This window comes from Schistocerca piceifrons, chromosome 6, assembly GCF_021461385.2.
Source record: "Schistocerca piceifrons isolate TAMUIC-IGC-003096 chromosome 6, iqSchPice1.1, whole genome shotgun sequence".
NCBI classification, from domain to species: Eukaryota; Metazoa; Arthropoda; class Insecta; order Orthoptera; family Acrididae; genus Schistocerca; species Schistocerca piceifrons.
The window spans coordinates 82,515,415-82,534,303 of NC_060143.1; the positions used below are offsets into that span (position 1 = coordinate 82,515,415).

Genomic DNA, 18,889 nt, shown 5'->3' on the forward strand with positions numbered 1-18,889 from the left:
GGTCTATTCCTCATCCCTTTTTTTCAACACACTCCTCCTCAGCTTTCAGCCATCTATTTATTGGTCTTCCTCTGCATCCTTCCTTTGCATCTCCATTTCATGTATCTTCTTGGGAATCCACTTGTTTTCCATTCTCTTTGAGTGCCCATACCATCTTAGCCTGCAAACAAGTGCTCTGCAAGGGTTCCTCCTTCACCCTTTCCATTACCCCTTCATTCCTCATTCTAACTCTCCTTGTTAATCCTATTGTACTTCTGAGGAACTTCATTTCACATGCGTGTAATCCGCTTACAACTGTCTTCTTCATTACCCATGTCTCAGCTGCATATATCAGTATTTGGAGCAGTGACTTGTATATATCACTTCTTTGATTTTTTTGTGGGATACCTTTGTTCCCAACCTAGGCTCCTGACATTTTTTACTGATCTCTCTCTCATTTTCCTCATGCTTCCCAAGTACTTGACACTCTCTAGATTCTATATTTTTCAATTGTTTTCCTCCAATCCTTTTTGCACTTGTTGGTCTATATTCCTTTCTAGTTGTAACCAGGATCTCACTTTGTTTACGTTAAAATTGTTCACATCAAGTTTTATGACGTACTGCCTCACAGTTTCTTCCCAAGCATCCTAATCTCCTCCTCCCTGTTTCCCCAGATCATCAAGTCATTCTCGAAGGCCATTGCTTTCATTTTGTCTTATCCAGTTTTGTCTCTCACATCAAACATTATGTCATCTAAGACACAATGAAGACAATACACTGCCCTGTTTCACACCACTTGTTTTCTGGAACCAGTCGTTCCTTTCATTTCCCATTTTCACACAACTCAGACTTCTGTAGTACATCTCCCCCACTCTGCTTGTTGTCTCTTTTTTCCAATCTCTTCTTTTCTGCTGCTTCCCAGAACTTTTTCTACAGATGCTATCAGATGCCTTTTCTATATTGAGAATAGCCATCATGAGGTCTTCCCCAAATTCATAGTGATACTCTTGGTATTGCCTTACTACAAATATGAGGTCAACAGTTGACCTCCCGGTTCTGAAGCTATTTGTTGTCGACTCTTGTTCAGATTCTGCTCTCCAGGATCAGTGTGACTCCCTTTTAGTTTATGCAATTCTTCCTACTCCCTTTCTTGGATATACGGGCAATTAGTGTTCTCTTCCAGTCTTTTGGAGTCTTCTCATTTCACACCACCCTCATGACACCATATAGCCACTGTTATTCAAACTCCCCTGCTGCTGAGTTTACTTTAGTGATTATCCTCATCTCAAAGTCCATTTGGATTTAGAAAATGCTCAAAGTACTCCTTCCATACTATCTTCAGTGTCTCTTTGTTATTAACCTCATCTCCATTTCTATCAATCACTGTTGCATTCTCTCTTAAACCTCTCCTCTTACTTTTAAGCATTCCCTATAGTACTTTCTTACAAAGTCTCCCATGACTGTTATCTTTCCTCCATTCAACTGCTTTTGTAGTTCTTTCTCAAAGTCCCCCTCCTCTTGAGATGTGCAGCCCACATGAGGGGGCAGACACCTGAACCACTCCATACTTCTGCCCTTGTCATTATTCTAATCTTCATTATCCCATCACTTATTCTCTGTACCTCTTCTTTCAGATCATCCCTTACAACTCACGTTCCTTTTTGTCTTTGTTCATTTCCAATCCAGTAACATTAGTAATCTTTCCTCAGTTCCTTATTGCCTTATCCTTTCCATCCTCTGTCTCCCATGCATAATGTATCCAGCTTTCTCCTTTCCATCATATCCACAATCTCCTCTATCTTTTTGTTAATGTTCCAGTGTTGAAAGTTCCAATTCAGAGTCTGTTTTCCTTGCTGGGTTATTGTCTTTTATATTCATCCTTTCTGAGGCTAGTTCCCTTGTTGAAAGCTGGTTGTTGATCCACTGTTGGCTAGCTAGGACTATCACAGCTTCTTGACTCATGTTTGCAGTAACTGAGTAATGGCAAAACTATCTTAAATCATCTTGAAATTTATTTACCTTTTTGTTAAATATTACTTAAAGTGAGACAGGGTAGTTGTAACACTCTCACCTTCTTTCAGATGTGTAGATCACATTAAGGGATGATTTGTAGTACCTAACACTCAAATTATGAGGAATCATAGGTCGATTAAAAAGAGGAGCATTGTGAAGCAATTAGACATGAGATTTTTATTAATACTTTGTCATCACACAGTTTTGTATTGTGTGCCACCAAACAAATGTTTAAAAACAAGACAACTTCCCAACAAATATTTATATTGCTTACATTACAGAGGAGAATCCAGTCTGTAAACCGAGAGCATGTTGGTCCAAGACAACATTTGGCTAAAGAGCTTGAATAGAACTGAAAATGGCTCAAAGCACTAGCTACTAAGTGTTTATTCCATTACTGCTGACACAGCAATTGCTTCCTACATCGTTCGTACAAATGAATATGCTTTCATCTGCTACAATCTGATTATGAAGGTTAAGTTACATATGTTGAATACTATGCACACCCATGTGTAATATAATTTTGTGTGTGTGTGTGTGTGTGTGTGTGTGTGTGTGTGTGTGTGTGTGTGAGAGAGTGAGAGAGAGAGAGAGAGAGAGAGAGAGAGAGAGAGAGAGAGAGAGAGAAATGTATGACACAATCTGACTATGTACAAAATTTTAAATTCAATGACAATGCTATCAAAAGCCCACAGATTGATAAATCTATAATTTCTGTTTTTGTTTTTTTTATTTTTCTTTGTGACTGGAACATTGTGATTTTTCTGTTTTATTTGTCTAACTTAATTATTTTGTTTTCTATAATACTCTTTCTTCTTCTTTACTCCTTTGCAAAACTGGTTTGTGGCCTCATTACATTTTTATGTCCTCTGTCACAGTTGTTAAAGATTTTTGTTTTCTTTGTTCCTATTTCTTTTTCTGTTATGCCTTTTTGATTTGTTGCCACGTCCCTCAAGTTCCAAAATCATGTATACTATTTTCTGTTTAATTTAGAACAATTTGATATATTGCCTTTTTTACCTTTCTTATTAGTTACTGCTCTTTCAAATGTTTTGATGCTATCTCTAGGTATTCTTAGTGTAATTGATCAACTGTGTGCTTCCGGTGTTCGCCCAAGTCAACAATTCCATTTTTATGAACAATATTTCCATGATTGACCCAGTCTCTTTTTTAGTTGCTGTAAGCTATGTAGCTGTGCTTAACAGCTGCCCAGAGTCCCGACAAAGCTGGCAGCACCTGAAGATGGAGGAGGAGGAGGAGATTAGTGTTTAACGTCCCGTCGACAACGAGGTCATTAGAGACGGAGCGCAAGCTCAGATGAGGGAAGGATGGGGAAGGAAGTCAGCCGTGCCCTTTCAAAGGAACCATCCCGGCTTTTGCCTGAAGCGATTTAGGGAAATCACGGAAAGCCTAAATCAGGATGGCCGGAGACGGGATTGAACCGTCGTCCTCCCGAATGCGAGTCCAGTGTGCTAACCACTGCGCCACCACCTGAAGATGATGACAGTGTTGGTCATCCAATTACTGATTTCCAGTTTTTGCCCTCTGTCTCCTCTGTAGATAATATTTCACTTCTATACGCATTAATTGAAAAACTGCCTTGACACTTCTGTGACATTACATGACATTAGTAGCACTTTTTGTTGAGAAAATTCTTCTTATATTGTTTTGATCTGCTTCTGCTTTCTTCCTTGGTTCAGTTGTGTTGTGTGACTGTGATACTTTCCTTTGTGTCACTTTCATATTTGTTTTCTTTGTTTTTAAACCAGTTTTTGTGCCAAGTTACCATTTCATACCATAATTTTTCTAACTTTTCCTTACATTTTGCTAGGATGCGTGTGACACTTACCAATCTTACGTTTGTATCTCTTCATTTTGGAGGACTATTCCTGTTTCACTTCTTTCTTTGCTTCTCCATAAATCAAAAAATAGTGGTCATAATCTGCCTCCACACCATCCTTCCTTCTTAACATAACCTTGTCTCATTTCCTACTTTCATTACCCATCACTTTATTTTTGTAGGCTACCTATGTGTCTGCTGGTATGTGTCCCATTTTCCTTAGGATTTAAAATTTGGTGCTTGTCTCTCCACATCTCTCAGTTGACTCTTGCTCTGCATTTCATGGTCATTTCCAAATATCCCTTTCTTCTCTTGTGTTTTTTGATGATGACGATGACGATGATGATGATTATTTCATTTGGGTGTAATTTACACAGACTTATTAATTCATTCATTGTGCTTCAGATTCCATCAAGAGCAAGAACATTCAGTGATGTAGCGCGACCAAGGTATACATTTACAAAAGACAAGGAAATCACAGAAACTTTTACTGCATTAACAGTATACTATCATCAAGCTTCTCTATGCTATTCACACTTAAAGCAGCTACATTTAATTGAGTAAATTATATAGAAAGGTGTTACTTTGAGGAAACATTGTACATTTTCAGTTGTGCTCTAGAGCTACATAATTTGCTGCTGTTCTCTTAATATTTACTTAATACAATATTTTTTCAAAGAAAATATTTATGTAGAACTGTAAATACTGAGTCACGTTTACGGTACTTATTCTACTTGGATAAAGCTTTGCAAAAACCGCTGCTGCTGGCATGTAGCTAACAGACCATTCCAGTTCCTGAATTTAGGTATTCAGCTTATTTGTAGAATAGACTGGCTAATACAATATTTTTTAAATGTTCTTTTAATTGGTAGGTATCTGAAATATCTTGCTGCATGTTGTATAGGAACTTTTTCATATTCTTTCCACCAGATTACATATCTCCATTCTGAACCATAAACATGGCGGCAAAAACTACACAAAAATTATTATTGTGCATTATATTGTGTCTATAAATCAATTTTGAGCTAAAGCTCATTTCTGTTATCAGCAACAAAAACCATTAAGGAGTAAATGTGTCTGGTAGTGATAGTCAGAATTAGCAAAATGGACAATTACCCACTTTACACTATGTTCTTGCTGCTTACTTCTGCCGAAGATTCTGATACCATTACCCCTCTCTCATTCCTCTTATTTCATCTATACCCTTCAGAAACATATCTTCATGTAAGTCCATATTATAAAAAGGATAGATTGCTACTCACCATATAGCAGTGTTGAGTCGCAGACAGGCACAACAATAAGACTACTAACACACACGCGCGCGCGCGCGCGCGCGCACACACACACACACACACACACACACACACACACACACACACACACACACACACACACACTCTCATGCAAATGTCGCTCACACATGTGACCATCGCTCACACATTTCTGACCACAGTCTCTGACTGCCGATTTCAAACTTTATGTATGTCCCTAATATACCATTCCTAGTACATAAGAGTAATTACGCATTTCACAACACCTTCTTTATCAATTACTCAGTTTCATCATATATTCTCTCATTTTTGGTAAAGGTGGTCATGTTTGCTTCATTCAACTCCAGGAGTAAACGGTTTTGACATATTACTACAGCTCTCCTTATATCTTTTACTACTAGTGCTTATCAGTCGTCTACTGATGCTCTGCTGTCATCGCTAAGCGAGATGGCACTGTTGTTAAAACACTGGGTACATGTTTTTGGGAGGAGGGCAATGCACATCTCTGTCCAGCCACCCGGATTTAAGATTTCTGTGCTTTTCCTGAACGGCTTAACCCAAATGCCAGGATGGCTTCTTTGAAAGAGCACAACCTATTTCCTTGCACTCTGTCTTGATGAGATGTTAAACTCACTTTTTCCTTAGTTCTTATTACCCTAAGAACACCTGACTGGGACTGTATCCATTTCACTTATTTATTCATTTACTCACCTTAGAAGCCTACACACAGTTGTATATAGCATATATGGGGAGGTTATAATGAGAAAGGACCCACAAAATCACTGACCAATACCCTTGACATCGGTTTACTGCAGAATTCTGGAACATATTCTGAGGTTGAATATAGTAAATTTCCTAGAGACCGAAAAGCTTGTAAAGAATAAGCACAGTTATGGAACTCGGCTTGGGATGAAAGGCAATAGGCAGATTCCATATTCCTAGAGTTCTGAAAGCATTTGATGCAGTACCCCACTGTAAACTGTTAGTGAAGGTCAAAGCATATGGAATAGATTCCCAGATATGCGAGAGTAGATGCTCTGGCATACCGGATGGGTGGCAACAATATGATTATCCGCTGATGATACTTGCATGTATGGGAAGGTGTTGAAGATTAGTGACTGTAGGATGATACAAGATGACTTTCTGTTTCGTGGGATGAATGGCAGCTGGCTCTATATGTAGAAAAATGTAAGTTAAGGTAGTTGAGTAGGGAAAATAAACTTGTAATGTTCATTAGTAGTGCCCTCCTTGACACAGTCATGCCATTTAAATATCAGGGTGGAACACTGCAAAGAGATATGAAATGAAATGATCATGTGAGGATTGAGGTAGAGAAGGTGGATGGTTGACTTCAGTTTATTGCGAGTAATTTAAGAAGTGCATATAGGATGAAACTGTGACATATTATTGAGTACTACTCGAGTGTTGGGATTGCAGTTTAGAGGTGGGCTGCAAGATTTGTTACCGGTAAGATCAAACAACATGCAAGTGTTACAGAGATGCATCGGGAACACAGATGGGAATTGCTGGAGGGAAGATGATGATCTTTCTTAGAAACACGATTGGGAAAACTTGCAGAACCATCATTTGAAGCTGACTGCAGAGCAATCCTACTACCGATATACATTTTGCATAAGGACCACAAAGATAAGATACAAGAAGTCAGGGCTCATGTGGAGGCATATATACCGTAATTTTCCCCTCGCTGTACCTGTGAGTGGCACAGGAAAGAAAGTGACTAGTAATGTTACAGGGTACCCTCTGCCATGCACTACACTGTGCCTTGCGGAGTGTGTGTGTAGATATAGATGCACACAGTGCAGCTACTTATGGTGGTAGCAAACCTTTGTAGATATACTGATGTGTTACGATGTGTTAATGCAGAACCAATTTATGCCGGGAGGGGGCGGAGGGGAAAGAGTGTTCCAGTTGTGGCTATCAGGTTCCTATGTGGAGCTGTACTCCGTTTATATGATGGTATGACATCCCATGCTGTCATTTGACAAGCTGTTAAGTGAGTGAACAGTATGGATATTGAGAAGAGAGACAGTGCACTATTAGTGAAACTGTTTTATGTGAACAGCTGCAATTACAGCGCTGCATTGAGAGAGTATCATTGACTGAAATGTTTGAAGAGAAGTACGGCATCACTAAATGGGTTAAAGAAGACGATAATGAAATTAAAAACATGGGTGAACTTGGTGTGGCACCTGGAGGAGGAAGGTGTTCTATACCGATGGAAGTTATTGGTGAGGTTGCTGTTTCTCTAACTGACCATGCAACTCATGCTCCAGATAGTGCTAGTGCTCATGCAGTGTCCTGAGGATTGTCCACCCCATGATCAACAGTCCAGGAAGTTTTGCGGTCTATTTTACAGTGTACAGGATTAAACTTAAACCTCTTATCCACAGCAATGTTCTGAAAGTGCCATACAGTTCTTGGCATGGATCAAAGTTTATGACATGTGGCCAAGCAATATTTTATGGAGTGAGGAGGCACATTTTTCACAACAGAGTGCAGAGAACCTCCGAATTCTGGGTACTGTTAAATGATGTGTTGTGCATGAAGAGCCTCTGCACTTGTTGTGTGTAAGTATGTGGTGTGGATTCACAAGCACCTTTAGTCTCAGTCCGCTATTCTTTGGCGAGAATACGCCCTTAGAGCCTATCAGGTGTACTGTGAACATTATTGAGACCTTCTTGCACAATGTGAGAATATTGCTTTGGAAGAGTGCAACTGTGTGGAAATCACTGTTTTTGTACAAGATGGGGCAACACCTCATTTGCTCGCCTAGTGAAAGATCTGCTTAATGTAGCCCTCTACAAACATGTTGTCTCCAGACTTTTCCAGATGCGTGGCCTAAAATATGTCCTGACCTGAATCCAAGTGACTTTTTGCTCTGGGGATATCTAATCAAATGCATCCGGTCTCTACATGATCTGAAGATCAGTGTACAGGAACATTTTGCTCATATTCCACCAGAACTCCCATGAGCAACTGGTGATCATGTCATGTTTCAGATGCAGCGTCTCGTCGACAGCTCTGGTACCCATATTGAACAAATTGTGCTATTCTTAAACCATTATGTTCGAAAAAATTTCTATATCGTTACGTCTTTCTTGCATTCAGAGTGCCAGATTTGCACCCAATGACCAAGATTAGAAGTAATTTTTTTCCCAACGTAAATTGGTTCAGCATTAATGTGTTAGAATACCTACCAAATGTCCGTGCCGTACGATAATTACATCCCACACTGGATCTCTGTGAAAGTAGCTGCATTTTATTTATAACAACCTGATACGTGTTACAAAAACATTCGGAAAATGTCATTGACAAAATTTACAAATCAGATGAATTTTTTCCAAAATTCAGCGCTATTTGGGGCACTATTGTTTACCAGCATTAGATCCTGCATTGAACAGGCAAGTAGAAAGAGGGTCTTGGCACAGGTCTTCCACAGTTTGTTATTCTTCACACTCACACTTTCCATCCTCTGATGTGAAACCCCATAGTTTAAGGAAAGGTTTTGTTGTACTGACACCAGTTCTTAAGTGTATAAGAGACCTCAAAACAACCTATTCCTTTTTGTGAGTGACTGGAAGAATTTCATGCAGCTTCATCTATTCTTATTGTGCAGATTTCCACTGAAAAAGTCTTGCTTTTTCTGGAGGGAGTCCCAGAGGTTCTGCTGGTCAAAGGAAACTTTTTCTTGATTTTAGCATAGACTGAGTTAATTCATGGCTAAACAGTGTGTGAGCTTCAGTGTTCTCAGCCTTCAGTTGTTCACGACTGACTGTGACGTTTCAGCAGATATTTGCAGGTGTGCCAGTGCAATGCAGTAAATCTTGTCAATATGAGTAGGTTTTAAGCATCCTCTAATAAACCTGCACGCTTCATTCAGGGTCGAGTCCACAGTGTTGGCATGAAGTGATTTATAACAAGCAGGGTAGGCATACTGTACTTTGTTGCACAGTTTTGTTTGTCCTGTGGGAGAGTATCACAGAGATTTTTCATAAAGCCAATTGACAAACTCTTGAAGAGTGACCCAAATTATCCTGATAAAACCTACCTACATAGTTTTAAGAACTGGCTTAAAATTTTGGCTTTATGAATATACTACATGTATCTCTCCCATAGAAATCATGAAGACAAGATTAGATTGTTTACAGTGTGCATTACCCACTGGTTTGCAGAGTATGTACTGTATGTAGAAGCAGAATTGTTAGTCATTTATCATTGCAGGTGCTGCTTGTACAGATGTGTTGAAATGGGGCAGACATGCATACTGCAAAGATACACAGCAGCTTAATTTAAAGCTGTGAAAAACCAGCACTAAGTGAGCTAAACATGTTGGAAAGATCCAGTTTATAATTAAAGCACTCTCCCCCTCCCTCTGTCCTCCCTCTCCCCCTACCACCATCCCTTCCCCTACCCTAAACACTTTCAGTATTAAAATGAGCTATGTTGTTGTTGTTGTGGTCTTCAGTCCTGAGACTGTTTTGATGCAGCTCTCCATGCTACTCTATCCTGTGCAAGCTTCTTCATCTCCCAGTACCTACTGCAACCTACATCCTTCTGAATCTGCTTAGTGTATTGATCTCTTTGTCTCCCTCTACGATTTTTACCCTCCACGCTGCCCTCCAATGCTAAATTTGTGATCCCTTGATGCCTCAAAACATGTCCTACCAACCGATCCCTTCTTCTAGTCAAGTTGTGCCACAAACTTCTCTTCTCCCCAATCCTATTCAATACCTCCTCATTAGTTACGTGATCTACCCACCTTATCTTCAGCATTCTTATGTAGCACCACATTTTGAAAGCTTCTATTCTCTTCTTGTCCAAACTGGTTATCGTCCATGTTTCACTTCCATACATGGCTACACTCCATACAAATACTTTCAGAAACGACTTCCTGACGCTTAAATCTATACTCGATGTCAACAAATTTCTCTTCTTCAGAAACGATTTCCTTGCCATTGCCAGTCTTCATTTTATATCCTCTCTACTTCGACCATCATCAGTTATTTTACTCCCTAAATAGCAAAACTCCTTTACTACTTTAAGTGTCTCATTTCCTAATCTAATCCCCTCAGCATCACCCGATTTAATTTGACTAAATTCCATTATCCTCGTTTTGCTTTTGTTGATGTTCATCTTATATCCTCCTTTCAAGACACTGTCCATTCCGTTCAACTGCTCTTCCAAGTCCTTTGCTGTCTCTGACAGAATTACAATGTCATCGGCAAACCTCAAAGTTTTTACTTCTTCTCCATGAATTTTTATACCTACTCCGAATTTTTCTTTTGTTTCCTTTACTGCTTGCTCAATATACAGATTGAATAACATCGGGGAGAGACTACAACCCTGTCTCACTCCTTTCCCAACCACTGCTTCCCTTTCATGCCCCTCGACTCTTATAACTGCCATCTGCTTTCTGTACAAATTGTAAATAGCCTTTCGCTCCCTGTATTTTACCCCTGCCACCTTCAGAATTTGGATGAGAGTATTCCAGTTAACGTTGTCAAAAGCTTTCTCTAAGTCTACAAATGCTAGAAACATAGGTTTGCCTTTTCTTAATCTTTCTTCTAAGATAAGTCGTAAGGTTAATATTGCCTCACGTGTTCCAACATTTCTACGGAATCCAAACTGATCCTCCCCGAGGTCCACTTCTACCAGTTTTTCCATTCGTCTGTAAAGAATTCGCGTTAGTATTTTGCAGCTGTGACTTATTAAACTGATAGTTCGGTAATTTTCACATCTGTCAACACCTGGTTTCTTTGGGATTGGAATTATTATATTCTTCTTGAAGTCTGTTGGTATTTCGCCTGTCTCATACATCTTGCTCACCAGATGGTAGAGTTTTGTCATGACTGGCTCTCCCAAGCCCATCAGTAGTTCTAATGGAATGTTGTCTACTCCCGGGGCCTTGTTTCGACTCAGGTCTTTCAGTGCTCTGTCAAACTCTTCATGCAGTATCTTATCTCCCATTTCATCTTCATCTACATCCTCTTCCATTTCCATAATATTGTCCTCAAGTACATCGCCCTTGTATAAACCCTCTATATACTCCTTCCACCTTTCTGCCTTCCTTTCTTTGCTTAGAACTGGGTTGCCATCTGAGCTCTTGATATTCATATAAGTGGTTCTCTTCTCTCCAAAGGCCTCTTTAATTTTCCTGTAGGCAGTATCTATCTTACCCCTAGTGAGACAAGCCTCTACATCCTTACATTTGTACTCTAGCCATCCCTGCTTAGCCATTTTGCACTTCCTGTCAATCTCATTTTTGAGACGTTAGTATTCCTATGCTAGTCACTATGAAACAGATAGCATTAAAAATGGATGCAAAGAAACAATGGTAGATGTTCTTAACAGAAAAATAAAGACACAAATAATGAAATAAAGATTCCAAATCACACCAACACATACCACTACGAGCAGGATATCACAGGAAAATGGAATACAATGGCCTACCACCATAAATTTATGTAAAAAATAGGTAATATATGCTGAAAACCAAGGCCTAAACATTGCCTACAAACCAAATAAATCAGTACAGAAATATATTACTAAACTAAAACCAAAACTAGACACTTACCAACAATCTCGTATCGACCAGCGCAATTGCATGGTGTTCGAAAAAATTTGCATCGGGATGACTGGCTGGACATCTGACATATGATATAAAGAGCACATCAGGGCATGGAAATACACTACAAAGCTCTCAACATTTGCAGACCACCTTAAACAGGAATACAACAGGCCAAGCACAACAACAAAAATTTGAACATTATAAAAATCAGTAAAGACAGGTACTTCCTTACATTTCAAGAAAACTTCCTTACACAGAAAGTATTAACACAATTACTGAATGAGTAGATAAATATTGGAAATGATGCTTACCTTTCCTATCTCTTCACATTCTCTCACTCTACCTCTCCTCCTCTCATTTCAGCTCTGGTTGTTCAGCCCTTTTCCTAGAATACTCTCTCCATTTCACTACTTTACACTCACTGTTCAGTCATCCCCCACCCACACACAGGCCAACCTACTCTTTTCATCCTTCAGCTCCTTCACACTACCTTCATTTCTCTTACACATTGAATAAATACATAGTAACATAATTAAATTACACAACATACCTATAACACACAATACATATAATGTGAATAATACAAAATAGTACATTTTTACATCTGACACCTTTTCTTAAGGATTTGAAATGGAAAGGTAACATTTGGAGCTGGTCAAGCTAGAACACAACTGTTTTGATGTTGTAAGTGGCTGAGCATATTAGCTGAACATTTAGTGGTTTACTTAGTTTACACAGGCATACTCAGGTATAAAGAAAATTCATACTTTCTTTTTCTTAAAATGTTAAAACCAGTAATGCTTAAAACGTCAGTATCGTGCAAATTTTTTTAGAATGTAAAGCCTTTCAAAATACTTAAAGGTAATTACTGAAATTCTAAATTACTCAAAATTTCCTTTCCATTTAACATTAGAAATAATAACCTTAAAGAAATTACAATGATACAAGATATTTAGAATAACACTAAAGTTCTATATTGCCCTAGTTTACTCTTTCTTTAAACATTAAGACCAATAATGTTAAAAATTTAAAATCATCCAAGGTATTCTTTCTAAATCAAATAAGCTTAAGTTCAGAAACGCTTTCATGTTAGTTCACCGTAACTGGCCACAGGGATACAGACATGTGAATGACTTAGTTAGTTCAACCAATCCAGTTGTCAGAAAACCAATGTTATGGTAGTTAAAGAAGAACCCGTAACAAATTTAATTACGATTCAGTGAAGCATAACATGCACTGATGCGGGTACACCCAAGTCAACCTGTCTTCAGTAGCAAATACGTCAATACACGGCTTACCTTAATGTAGACCCAGGATAAAGATAAACTCTGCAAATGGCAGATTACAACAATCAGTCTTAACAGACTTTACATTCACTCTACCTGCTGAACATGAGGCAGTTTTGATTGAAACAGGTAAACTTTGGTGGGATTGATTGACAGTTTTCTAATCACAGACATTAACTAACTTCCTTACATGCAAATTTTGACCTGTGGAACCTGAGAAGTATCCACAATTACAAAGTGTCCTGAAACTAAAATCACTTCTCTAGAATATCAAGCACATAGTTCAACATGATTTACACACCCCGGAAGGCCTACAACACAAAGTTATCCGATTAACCACACATACATGGAAATTTGCAGAACACAGCCAAGGGTACAATTTTGTGGCACTACAGTCACTCTTCGATTAAACATCCAATGTGATGTGTCACAGAGGAAATAGGAAAAATGTTCCCGAGTCTTGTTAACTGGAAACAGTTTAATTTACAGGATGAACCTGCACATGACCAGAGTCAATCACAGATGATCGAATTACTGTTCGAGCCAAGGTGAAGACCCAGTTCAAATTCCAAACTGAATGCCAATGTTCACCAAAATCAGTCAGAATGTGAGGCACTAGTTCTGATGTGATGTGCTCCCCACCATCCGCTGACTAAACAGCAACCTCCTTTCCATGACCTATCCGTAGCAGCCCCAAAATTGGCAAGGATGGATGCTAACTGCTGGATGCTGTAATTGGTCGTGGTACCTGTACTTGGTGACAACTACACAAACCTATTAAACGCATCTACAGTGACAAACACATATTGGTTGCCATCCTTCGTGTGTGGAAGTGGAATGAGATAATCTATGAAAAATTTATCCATTGGTTTAAATTCTTTGGTGGAACACAAAAGTCCTTTCTTTACACCCATATCCGGCTTCACCAATTTACAGTTCTTGCAGTTCGATACCAAACCCTTGATCTTGGGGACCTTTCCTTTCCATGTTAGCTGTTCCTTTATTTTCATTTTGGTATTTTGAACACTTAAATGCTCTCCACACAACAATTGATGGAAGTAAGTGAAAACAGCAGACACCAGTTTTCACAGTACCCAAATCTTCAACCTGTTGTCGTACTTAGTACGGTAACACAACAGCTGCTTCTGCAAGGAATAACCTTTCACCTCATGCTCTCCCTTCAATTGTTTGATAATTGGATTTAAGTCCTGGTTTCTACACTGTTCCTCCCCCAAATCTCCAAACAGCTCAGAAATCTTGGTTAAAATAGCTGCTGCCACTACTCCCCTTGGATGCTCTACCACAGCTTCTGCAGGAGGGGGGGGGGGGGGGGGGGGGCTGAAATAATCTTACTCGAAACTTCCTTAACAACATACTTGAACATACAACTTGGGACATCAACTACCTGATTCTGGGTGTCCGTAATATGTTCTACATCGAACTGAAAGGCTGAAATGCCAACCACCCAGCAGGCTACTCTCCCAGTCTTACGTGGCAGTGCCAGGACCCAACTAAAGGCTTAGTTATCCCTTTCTAAATGGGATCTTCTGTGTTACAGATAATACCTAAACTTCTCTAAGGCATACAAAACTGCCAGTGCTTCAAGCTTGTTCACAGAGCAATGAGTCTCGGGTCCTGATAACGTCCTTGAGGTATCAAGAACATCTGTGGCGCCAGATTTAGATATGTAAGTTTGTATGATAAATGGCAAATTGAAATTAGGAATACCCAACACAGGGGTATTACTCGAAGCACATTTTAATGCATCAAATGCTGCTTGCTGGGATTCTCCACATTTGAACCTCTTGCCCTTCCTATGAAGTCTGTTCAGGGGAGCAGCAGTTTGTGCTAAGTTAGGTAGAAATTTCCTACAAAAATTTACCATTCCAATTAAATGAGCTGTGTCTTTCTTGTTCTGTGGTCTAGGGAACTTATAAATTGCCTTGGATCTAGCTAGGTCAGCCTTCACCCTTTGGCAGACACAGCATGCCCTAGGAAAGAAATCTCATGGTCAACTCAGCTCATAACTTACCTGAGCTGTTCTAGATGCTTTTGGAAGTCCGAACTATGTACCACTATGTCACCCAGATGACTGAAAACACGTTTAAACCTGAGATCTCCTAATACCAAATCCTATAAACAGGATGGCACTAAGGCTGCTGTAACCAAGCTGAAAGGTACCCAATTAAACTGAGAGAGATTATAATCAGTGTAAAATGCTGTTAACGGCTTATGCTGTTCATCTAAAGGTACAATATGTGATCAAAAGTATCCAGACACCCACAAAAACATATGTTTTTCATATTAAGTGCATTGTGCTGCCACCTACTGCCAGGTACTCCATATCAGCGACCTAAATAGTCATTAGACATCGTGAGAGAGCAGAATGGGGTGCTCCACGAAACTCACAGTTGAAGAGGTTCATAATAGGCAGACATCTATCCAGACCATCAGGCAGGAATTCCAAACTGTATAAGGATCCACTGCAAGTACTATGACAGTTAGGCAGGAGCTGAGAAAATTTGGATTTCATGGTCAAGCGGCTGCTCATAAGCCACACATCACGCCGGTAAATGCCAAACGACGCCTCGCTTGGTGTAAGGAGTGTAAACATTGGACAATTGAACAATGGAGAAACGTGGTGTGGAGAAACAAATCATGGTACACAATGTGGCAATCCGATGGCAGGGTGTGGATATGGCGAATGCCCAGTGAACGTCATCTGCCAGCATGTGTAGTGCGAACAGTAAAATTCGGAGGTGATGGTTTTATGGTGTGGTGGTGTTTTTCGTGGAGGGGGCTTGCACCCCTTGTTTTGCATGGCACTATTACAGCACAGTCCTACATTGATGTTTTAAGCACCTTCTTGCTACCCACTGCTGAAGATCAATTCGGGGTTGGCAATTGCATCTTTCAACATGATCGAGCACCTGTTCATAGTGCATGGCCTGTGTCGGGCGGTTACACAACAATAACATCCCTGTAATGGACTGGCCTGGAACATGGACTTCATGCCAGGCCTCATCGACCGAGATTGATACCTCTCCTCAGTGCAGCACTCAATGAAGAATGGGCTGCCATTCCTTCCAGTACCTGACTGAACATATGTCTGTGAGAGTGGAAGCTGCTCTCAAGGCTAAGGGTGGGCCAACATCATATTGAATTCCAGCATTACCAATGGAGGGCGCCATGAACTTGTAAGTCATTTTCAGCCAGGTGTGTGGCTGATCCTAGTCGGGTGGCAAATGCTGAACTTCTAAAGGATTTTCTTTAGTTTGAACCTGTCCCACCACGAGTCCTGGTGAGGACAAAATGGAACCCTCTTCTCAGACGGAAATTTAAAGTACAACACCCATGGGAATAATCCAGACAATACTGGGTTTCTTTTAAAACATCACATCCCAATATCACTCAGATGGAAAATCCCCCCCCCAATAGAAATTTAGTTGCCCAAGAAAACTTGCAGATATTAAGTTTACAATGTACCCGACCAACCACCTTCAACCTTTCAGCTGATACAGACTGCCATTTTTGTTTTGTTTTTTATACCAATCTAAATCAATTGAGGAAGTGGTACTATCCAAATCTGTCAGTATGCCCATCAGTTCCCACCCCACTGTGGCACATATGAATGGGAGCTGTGTGGGATCATCAGCACAAACCCTGCAACATCCCTGCAAAGGCTGGCAAGAAGTGAACCCAGAGGGAACGCCCTGGCGTCAGCTGCTAGTCCGCTCCACACAGAGCTGCCCACAATCCTTAACTAGATGCTGCGAGCCCCCCCACATTCAAAACACTTATGTTGTGGGTACCTCTACGTACTAGAATTCAATACATTTCCTGGCATTCCTATAGTTTCCCTTCTGGGAGGTGTCACTTACCGATACTTGTCATTGCCTCAACTAACATTTTCCACTGTAGTAACCATCTTATCAGGGTCTGAAAAGGTGCATGGCTTATTCAAGAACATGAGACAAGATTGATCCTAGGGTCTCTTCCCCTCCAGAATATTTGTAATGTCCTCAGCTTCAGTCTCATCTACACAGAGTGCTAGCTTTGCCCATCATACTTGCTCAACACAATCCCCCAAGAATCCATTTGTGTTTTGTTCCCTATAATAACACCCATCTATTAATTCATTTATTCTACGTGATCCTAAACATTCCACCAAGATTCTCCTATGAAAAACCTGGAGAGATTCACCCTCCTGTAATACTTCAGCAATCGCTCTACGCAATTGACCTTCCACCAATGGATATGTCATCTGGAATATCAGCCTATGGTGTACTGACAACACATTGGCCTGCTCCTGGAATCTGTACATTAACCACAACACTTCGGTTACGTTACCAGTAGAACCAAACGATAATGTGCAGATACCCTGGATGAGTGGGAGGAGGGGATTTGGCAGTCTGCCAAATTGATTCAACATATTTACTTACAGGTTATCTTCCCCAATCTCATTACACGCATTACCCCCTTGTACATCACCTTCCTCAGATATCCCCCCTGCGGGTTTGGGGGCAAGAATAGGCCCGTGGTATTCCTGCCTGTCGTAAGAGGCGACTAAAAGGAGTCTCAAATGTTTTGGCCTTAATGTGATGGTCCCCCTTGGGGTTTGACCTCCATTTTTCAAAATTCTACAGAAGTACGAGCCTTTTGGGGAAGGACACCTTACATGGTGTACCACTGGTCCTAAGTGCACTAAGACCTTGGCACTCAGCATTGCACCGGCGTTGTCACCATACCCATTATTCCTCAAATTGGGCCTAAACGCCTGATGGGTTGTCCAAGTTACGCCCATAGTGCATCTCCATCTGCACCAGCGATCATGATGGACTTTCCATGGCACCAGAAATCCAGCACGGTAGCCAGCCCGTTGTGGTGGGGTCGTCATGTACCCTCTAGGTTGTAGCCCCCTGACAACACAGGGATCGTACTGCCGATACCTGAGCTGCACCCTCCCCACGTTGGCCAAGGAGTAGATGCCCGTCTCCTTGGGGCATCAGGACTCCCGGCAATGGTCATCCTGCCAGGTGGCCCTTGCTGCGGCTGGGTGGCGCCCGTGGGGAGAGCCCCTGGTCGGAGTGGGTGGTATCGGGGCGGACGTTTCGCACATGAAACGCCAACACGTATCAGGTCGCTCTGCGGCCGAGTCTTCCAAAAGAAAAGGTACCGTTTCTAGTTCTGGTTCTCCTGCCCTTTCCCCCTTGGCCACTCCATGGGAGGAGGGACAGGCCCGCCGGCTTGGGGCGAAGTACTTCCCCCGCTATTTGGTCTGTTCTCGAACAGATGGGGGGACGTTCGCCACCTCCAAGCCCATGTTCTTTGTTCAACACATTGAGGACGTCTTCGGGGAAATCGAGGCTCTCAGCAAGATGCGATCAGGGTCCGTTCTTATCAAGACCACCTCTGCCACACAATCAGCGGCACTCCAGGCGTGCGACCGCCTAGGGGACATCCCAGTCTCCATTGTCCCACATCTGGCACTAAATAGGACGCAGGAGGTTATTTTTCATCGTGACCTCCTGCTACAATCTGATGAGGAGCTCAGGGCCAACCTGGAGCGCCACGGCGTGCATTTCGTCCGGCGAGTCCAGCGCGGCCCCAAAGACCGTCGCATCGACACCGGGGCCTTTATCCTCGCCTTCGAGGGGGACGTTCTCCCGGAGAAGGTAAAGGTGATGTGCTACCGGTGCGACGTGCGACCTTACGTCCCGCCTCCTATGCGCTGTTTTAGGTGTTTGCGCTTTGGGCACATGTCGTCCCGGTGTGAGGCTGAGCCCCTTTGTGGTGACTGTGGACGTCCTCTTCGTGAGGAACATACTTGCACCCCACCACCTCGGTGCCCTAATTGTCCTGGCGTCCACTCGCCTAGGTCCCCAGACTGCCCCGCCTATCAGCAGGAGAA

At 41.3% G+C, this 18,889-nt stretch overlaps 1 protein-coding gene across 1 annotated transcript in view; it reads left to right on the plus strand.

The window, feature by feature from the left end:
• Window positions 1–18,889, plus strand: part of LOC124803150 (lysosomal-trafficking regulator) — a 593,053-nt gene that overhangs the window by 289,390 nt on the left and 284,774 nt on the right. The gene's annotated exons all lie outside the window — the stretch shown is intronic.